This window comes from Pteropus vampyrus, unplaced genomic scaffold (assembly GCF_000151845.1).
Source record: "Pteropus vampyrus isolate Shadow unplaced genomic scaffold, Pvam_2.0 Scaffold1, whole genome shotgun sequence".
NCBI classification, from domain to species: domain Eukaryota; kingdom Metazoa; phylum Chordata; class Mammalia; order Chiroptera; family Pteropodidae; genus Pteropus; species Pteropus vampyrus.
The window spans coordinates 8043381-8051868 of record NW_011888782.1 but is presented as its reverse complement, the minus strand read 5'-3'; the positions used below and the strand labels follow the sequence as shown (position 1 = coordinate 8051868).

The following is an 8488-nucleotide window of genomic DNA, read 5'->3' as shown; positions in this document are numbered from 1 at the left end:
ACGGTAAGACTGCATTTCAGCCTCCCTTACCTGCCTCCAGACCTTTTTCTCCTTTGCTGATTTGAAGAAATTGTTCAGCTAGTTTTCAGGTCTTTTTCCACAGAGAACTTTTCCATTTCTAGCTGTAGATTCCTTGTGTCCATGAGAGAATGTGAGTTCAAGATCTTCCTATGTCGCCATCTTGAACCACCTGCAATATTTTTTCTTCTCCCTTTTTTTCTGTTTTCTTTTGGATTAATTGATATTTAAAAAATGACTTCAGTTAATTTGGGCATTTTATCTATAATTATTTTAGTGATCATTTTAGGATTCATAGAGTACATCTTTATTATAATTTAATTTTATTACTGCATATATAGCATAGCAAACTTAACATAGTTCAGTTTTTTCTTCTTGACTTACGTGCTATTATTGTCATAAACTTAGCTTTTACATATATTACAAACCCCAAATTATATTGTTATATCAACTAAATACATGACAGAAATGTTAGAATTTCAGAATCACCATTATACAACTCCGATGTAATATTTGGACAAGGGACAGCCAATAAATGTTAAAGTCTTTAGGTGAAAGGTTATTGAGAAACGAAATATTTGTTCACTTTTAAGTTTTATGCCATATACCCATAGAATCTTTATAAAGAAGGAAAGGTTCTTTTATAAGGAAGAGATGTGGTGGACTTCATCTAAACTCAGAGACAAAACTTAGAATCACCATTTATGAATCAAACAGATATTACGTGTCTCTGATGTGATGCATTGAAAAGTAACTAACCTCTATATGGCGTTCTTGCCCAAAAATGCTTCTCCTAAATCTAATCATGAGGACACAATTGGATATAATCATAAAATGCCTGATCATGAGATATTTTACAAGACCATGATGGGGGGGTGCGGGGAGGAGATAGAGCGCACAAATGGAAAGGGGGACAGTGGGAGTGATAGAATAAACGTGCCAATTTTTGACAACTGTCGAATCTCAATGGTATACAAGTATTTAAAGTATGACTATTCTTTCAACTTCTCTGTTTGACTTTTTAATTAAGTTTTTTTTTTTTTTTAAAGAGGGGAAAGAATAATTTTGGTAATATCTCTAGAAGAATGTTCTTAACTCTAATCATTACCTGCTATGATGTATTTTTTCGTGATGGATCATAATAGATAAATGGTTGATATTACTTGCTGAAGAGTATATTGTGATTAAATGGCATCTGCATAATAAATGTATAAAAATTAGCCATCAATTTTATAATTTTTTACTTTGTGTCTCACTGATGGCACAGAAACCATGTTGAAATATACATATTTTAATCAGTGATAATACTCACTGACATAACTATACATTCATTTTGAGTCTCAGTTTTCTCATCTTGGGTAATGTCTATAAGACTATTGTGATAATTAAATGAGAAAGTACATATACAGAAGAGCCTAACACATAGTAATTGCCTAATCAACAATAATGTGGGGGTACAAAAATAATTTTTCTCCCATTCTTAGAAATTTGTCTGGCTGGACTAATAATCAAATTAACATGAGACAGATAAATAGAAAAAAATGTCCAAATTTAATACATATGTACATATGGAGGTGCCATAAGAATCTGAGACCCAAAGACAGGTTGGGCAGTTGTGGCTTATGTGCCATTCCAAACAAAGGAGAGAGAAACAGGAGTATGGGATTTCATAAGAAAAATAGGCAGTTCATAGGTAGATGAGAAAGGGCAAACATGTGGTAAATTCTCGCCGGGCTCCCAAGAAACAATGGGACATACAGGAGTTTTTAACAAACAGGCTTTATTAGACTTCTCCCTGTCTGCTGCACTTAATAAAAATATGCTAAGGTGAATATGCAAGCAGGTTTTTCTATCTGAAGTCCTTTAGGAAGGCAAAGAGGGCAGGTCAAAGGTTCTTTCTGACTCTTTTGTTTCTTAATAATAACCAGCTTAAAATCAATATCATGAAAAGCATATTTTTTGGCAAAATTTGGTCCCCCTCAGTAGTTTCCTTTCCCCTGGACACTTTAGGTCCAGGTTTAGGTTCATGTGGATATAGCACCGTCTCTGGGCACTTTGTATTAAACTGATCACCTTGAAGATTGGCTAATTTCTGTACCAAGCATGAACTTTTAACCCAGTTCCCTGCCTCCACTGGGTTCCTTATACAGACCATGTCAATAGTACAATTGATTGGTATGTTTTTGAAGTTTATTCATTTCTATGGTATTCACGGAACATAGATCAATGTCTTTGGGTTTGCAAGAGCTCGATGAATATTTTAGACTAAAAGAATTGTGAAGTTTGGGTAAGTATGTTAGCATCCTACCTTTCTCTGCAGTAGCAGATCTTTACTAGGAATACTTGACAATATCCTAATTTTTTACTCCATAATGAACATCTACTAAAGCCTAGAAAATCTTCTGACCTCAAGCATAGACTGTGAAAGGAAATGAAAAGGAAAGCAAAGCAAAGAAAGTTATTTATCAATACACTTGTCATCTTTTTCTGAGCCTTAATTAAAATTAATCTTTGTTTTGGGCTGACTTTTAGGCTTATTTTTTCTAACCATTTTCTCTTTGATGAAGAAAAATGTGCTCATGGATGTTCAAATATAACATTTCATTTCTTTTCTTCAAGTCTATTTTGAAGAACTTTTCTCATACTTTGAAACTTTGCCACTAAAAACAATTATCCTCTTTAATTTAGCACTGTGTTTACAGAAGCTTTACCAAGGAGAGCATTTCATTACCAAGTTAGGAAAAAGTAAATGAACAAAAAATGAGAGAAGGTAAAATGAAAATATAAACTTATTCTCTTTTTAGTTTGCACAGAGTAAGATTCTATAGACCTCTAAGAAGTCCCCAACTTTAGTCTGAAGTTGTTTAAGAAACATACAAGCAGGAACATAAATAACATAGAAGACAAAAAAAAAATCTATTTAGCCTTTTTAAGGCTGAATTTTTAACAATGGAACCACTTTCAGAAATAATAGCATTAGATTGGAGACAACTGTAATAATTACATTTCAACTAATTTTTCTATATATTTTGGCTCTAAAGAGTCTAAGTAAACTTTATAATACCATATTTAATTCAAACATAGCTTTTTCTCAGCAGAGGTGGAACTCCTGAGAACCTTAAGCAGCAATGATGAAGGACTTTTTTGCTGCCCTCACTGGTACAAAGGTCAAGCATAATAATGATGAAAAATATCAATGAGTCCCATGTTGCCAGCAAGGAAATAAGAGTGCTAAGGATGGCCTTAGCAGAACTGCTCAAGGAAATAACTCCATTTAACTCATATTTCTGTCACACCAGGGATTCACAGCTATACCAGGTAAGATTCGATGTCATGATTTATCAACTTAATGACAACAAACTTGAATAGGAGGAATTGTTACCTGATGAGAACTTGTAGCAATAAATGATTATCTCCTTCACTGGACCTGGATTACCAATCCAGTGTCACCATTCTTTACCTGAGTTAGGTCTTTCTCTTCAGCAGAGGATTTAGATACAAATAGTATACACCTTCAAAGTCTGATTGGCCTGCAGCCTGCTACTTAATATTTCTCAGACTGTTATTACTCTATTTTTTTCTTGTTAAAATGCAAATACCCTTGGAAGGAAATACTGGTTGAAGGAATTTAAGTCATTTGTTATTGAGCGTGAATGTGATTCAGATACTTTTTGATAGAAAACAGTATATTGACAGGCATAAATATCTTTGGGAGTTAGAAATGAAGGAAGTAGTGTAAGATAAAGAGAGCTGGATGATACCAAAATGATGCCAGGATGCCACTGAGGAAGCGAGAGGACATACATTCTACGTCATGATATTCCCAATATTTGCTTCTGTTTTTCTAAAACCGATTCTGATTCTCGGTTCAAAATATATCATTGAAACTACCACCAAAAACTTTTCCTTTGCCTTCATAAAAATTAGTTATTTTTAAATCTTTACTCCCAGAGAAGAATAGCATTCTATCTCAACCTGGGACCATACACTCATAATAGGCAGGATTTTGTATTAATTACTTTTGTGTTGTCAGGAGACACATAGCTCAGTAAATCTTGGTAAATTGAATGAATAAATGAACCTCAGTCATTTTTTTGTCAATATACTTCAATGCTAGTTCCCTCCATCCATGTTTCCCAGAAAGATCTTTCTTTCCTTGCTTGCCAATTGCTGCAGCAGACACTTCTTACCTGAGCTTACTTCATGGTGGCTGTGTCATCCCTTCCCCCAACCCTGCCCTCAGCATGCCAACTCTGTGAATGAGGGCATGATCTCCGGTTCTTTCAGATTTATTTTTTTGACAGCTGTTCAGAGGCATTCTGTCAAAAGAATCAAGATACAGCCCAGAGAGGACTCAAGCTAGCTATTTTGCCTCCCAAGTCATGAAATTAAGCTATGTTTAAATTGTGAGTAGATCGTTTTCTAGTGTCATAGTTGAAGGCTTCATGCATAAGTCCCTTTTCATGTCTTACTAAATACAGAGTTTTTAACTACATTAACATGAAATTTTCCTAGGATTCACCTGGTGAATACAAATTTGGAATTAATGAGTTGTAAGAAAAAGCCAAGGAAAACAAGCTATCATTGCAAAAAAAAAAAAAAGATTTATGTACTTGTCTTTACCTTTTTGATATCATTACTAAAATATCTGAGCAACAATGAGATAGCTAAACCTTAATGTTTTATCAAACATTTTATTAATCAGAATTTTAGCTACTTTGCCAAATCACAAAATATATGTGAAAAGTGGGCATAGGTAGTGGGAGAATCTTTAAATCATTAAATTGTGTTCTCAAAGAGGATAATGATATAAATATATTGATTAAAGAGATTAATGTTGTAATTTTAACTTGAAATTCAAGAATATTGTTGTCCTCTGGTCCCTGTATATAAGTCAGAATGGCCACCTGTATTTCTGTCATGTATATACCAAAGTCATGATTTTTCTATATGCTTCTTGGATGATATTCTGGTGATATGTATTACTATCAATCATTCCCATTTTACTATATGGTATCATTATGACTATACAGTATTTGAACATGGGTATTTTAAAATATTCCCAACTACCTGAATAAGGAAAAGACTTGATTACAAACTACATTTATAAAAAATACCATCAGCAAGAGGAACCACGCACATTACGTAGCTATTTGCAGGGCAGAATGTTAGCTGGGAAACAGACTATAATAGGGTCAATGCATCACCTATATTTGCTTATGTAAGCAAAAAAATGTGACAGCAATTTTGGTGATACAAAATCCTGTAGATAAAACATTAAAAAATTCCGAGACTAGGGGTATGAGCAACGTAATTCTAAGGAACAAGTGTAGCTTGAAAATTCCAAAGTTATTAATCTTTCATTTACTTATATCATATACATATATACATATTATATATAATATATTACATACTTTATATACATATACATATATATGTACACACACACACGATAGAAAAACTGTCCTACCCCCTCAGTGGTAGAAAAGTAGAGCTTTTTCTTAGATAGAGAAGACATACACAAAAGAGATTCACAAAACAAGAACATGTACCAAGTGAATATTATGAAAGCAACACAAGATTTCAGTGTGTGTGGGTAGTAAGAAAGAATAAAAAGAGGAAGAAGTCCTTCAAAGAGGAATAACTTCAGTTAAGCTCTGGGAACGTGCCTGCTTTCATAAAAGAGAAACATTATAATAGGAGTAGCGGGTTCAGAGGCAAGAGTGTGGATGACATTCATTTAATTCAAAGAACAGTCTTTAAAAATGTTTTATAGGGGAGAATTGTGCATGTTACAATTTGAGTTTGGGGTTTATTAGTTTATATGTGTAAAATAAAGGCTTATATACACATATAAATGAATTTAGACAAATTAGTTCAATATTATTTGGTCACTAACTCAGGGAAAAGTAAGAAAGGAGGAGCAAGTGGGAACAATGCTGAATACTAGGTATCTTATTTTTGTCCCAGTTTTACTGAGAAACAATTGACATACATCATTACTGTAGAAGTTAAAGGTGTACAGCATAATAGTTTGACTTATATGTACTGTGAAATGATTACTACAATAAGTTTAGTTAACACCCATCATCTCATTGATACAATGAAAAAAAATTCTTGCAATGACAGCTTTTAGGATCTGCTCTCAACAACCTTCCTGTTTTTCACACAGCATGTTAACTGTAGTCACCATTCTGTACATTACATCACTATGATTTGTTTATTTTGTAACTGGAAGTTTGAACCTTTTGACCACCCGTCTCCAATTTTTCCTCCACCTACCCACTGCCTCTACTAACCACAAATCTGATCTTTTTCTATGATTTTGGTGTTTTTGTTCTGTTGTTTATTTGTTTAAATGCTATATGAGTGAGGTCATGTGGTATTTGTCTCTCTTTTCTGACTTGTTACACTTAACATAATACCTCAAATGTTCATTTATGTTGTTGAGAATGGTGGAATTTCTTTTTTTATGGCTAAAAAATAATATATTGTGTTTGTGTGTATACCACAACTTCTTATCCATTCATCTGTCAATGGACTCCTGGATTATTTCCATGTCTTGGCCATTGTAAATGACGCTGCTGTGAACATAGGGGTGCAGATATTTTTTCCAGTTAGTGTTTCCATTTCTTTTCGATATATTCCCAGAAGTGGAATCACATGATAGTTTTCTTTTCTTTTTTTTTTTTTTTATTTTGAGGAAACTCCACACTGATTTCCATAGTGACTATACCAATTTACAATCCCACCAAGAATGCACAAGAGTTCTTTCTTCTTTACATTCATGCCAGCATTTATCTTTAGTCTTTCTGATGTGGACCATTCTAACAATGACATATAACACATTATGGTTTTAATTTGCATTTTGTTCATAAATAGCTGTGGAGCATCTTTTCATGTACCTGTGGCCATTTTGGATACTATCCCCTTATCAGATATATGGTTTGAAAATGTGTATTTTTCCCTTTGCATTCTGCCTATTGTCTTTTCACTCATTGGTGGTTTATTTTGCTATGCAGAAGCTTTTTCATTTGGTGTCATTCTACTATTTTATTTTTTATTTTGTTGCTTGTGCTTTAGGGTGATTTTCACAAAATCATTATCAAGATCAATGTCAGAGTTTTTTTTGCAATGCTTTCTTCTAGGAGTGTCATGGTTTCAGGTTAGGGTTTCAGTTCTTACATTTAAATCTTTAATCCATATTGAGTTAATTTCTGTGAGTGGTACAAGATAGAGGTCAAGTTTTATTCTTTTATATGTGGATATCCAATTTTTCCAGCACCATTTATTGAAGAGACAATCTTTAGTTCATTTAATATTTTTGTCTTTCTTTTCAAATATTAGTTGACCATATATGTTTTGGTTTATTTCTGGGCTTTTGTTTGTTCCATTAGTCTATGTGTTTCTTTTTATGCTAGTACTATACTATTTTGATTACTATAGCTTCATTGTACAGCTTGAAATCTCTAAGTGTGATGCTTCCTAGTTTGTTCTTCTTTCTCAGGATTTCCTACCTATTTGATGTCTTTTGTGTTTCTATATAAATTTTAGGAGTGTTTTTTTTTCCTATTTCTGTAAAAAACACCATTGGAATCTTGAAGGGGATTTTACTGAACATATAGATGGCCTTTGGTAGTATGGATACTTTAACAATAATTCTTCTAATCCATGAACACAGGCCTTTATTATATTAAGACCTGTTCCTTCTATGCCTAATTTGTTAAATATTTTCTATCAGAAAATAGGTTTAATTTTTTCAAATGCTTTTTCTGTGTCTTTCAAATATATGATTCATTCTATTCATGTGATATATCACATTGTTTGATTTGCATATGTTGAACCATCCTTGCAATCCAAGGATAAATTCCACTTTATCATGGTGAGTGATCCTTTTCATGTGCTGATGAATTTGGTTTGCTAGTATTTTTTTTTTTTGTAGGCAAGGCAACCCTTGGTTGACCTCACAGATTGCAAGGAACTTGTCGGTTTACAATTCCTTATTTTTTATTTTTTATGCCTACAGCACCTGGTCTTCCTAGGTGGTCACCCATCCAAGTACTAACCAGGGCCGATTTTGCTTAGCTTCCAAGATGAAACGGGATCGGGAATGTTCAGAGTGGCAAAGCCGTAGATGATTTGCTAGTATTTGTTGAGAATTTTTGTACCTATATTCATCAGAATCATTGGTTTGTAATTTTTTTTTTTTATTGGTAGTGTCCTTATTTGGTTTTAGTATCAGAATAATGATAGTCTCATAAAATGAGTTTGAGAATGTTCCCTCTTTAATTTTTTTAGAAGAGTTTGAGATAGATTAATATTAATTCTTTAAATATTTGGTAAAATTTATCAGTGAAATCATCTGGTCCTAGATGTTCTTCATTGGAAGATTTTTGATTACCGATTCAATATGCTTATTAGTAATTAGGCTATTCAGACTTTTTGTTTTTTCCTGATTCAGTCTTGGTAG

At 33.1% G+C, this 8488-nt stretch overlaps 1 pseudogene; it reads right to left on the bottom strand.

Moving 5' to 3' along the window:
* Positions 1-8035: 8035 nt before the first annotated feature.
* On the bottom strand, positions 8036-8154 carry LOC111736940 (annotated as a pseudogene).
* Between the last annotated feature and the right edge of the window lie 334 nt (positions 8155-8488).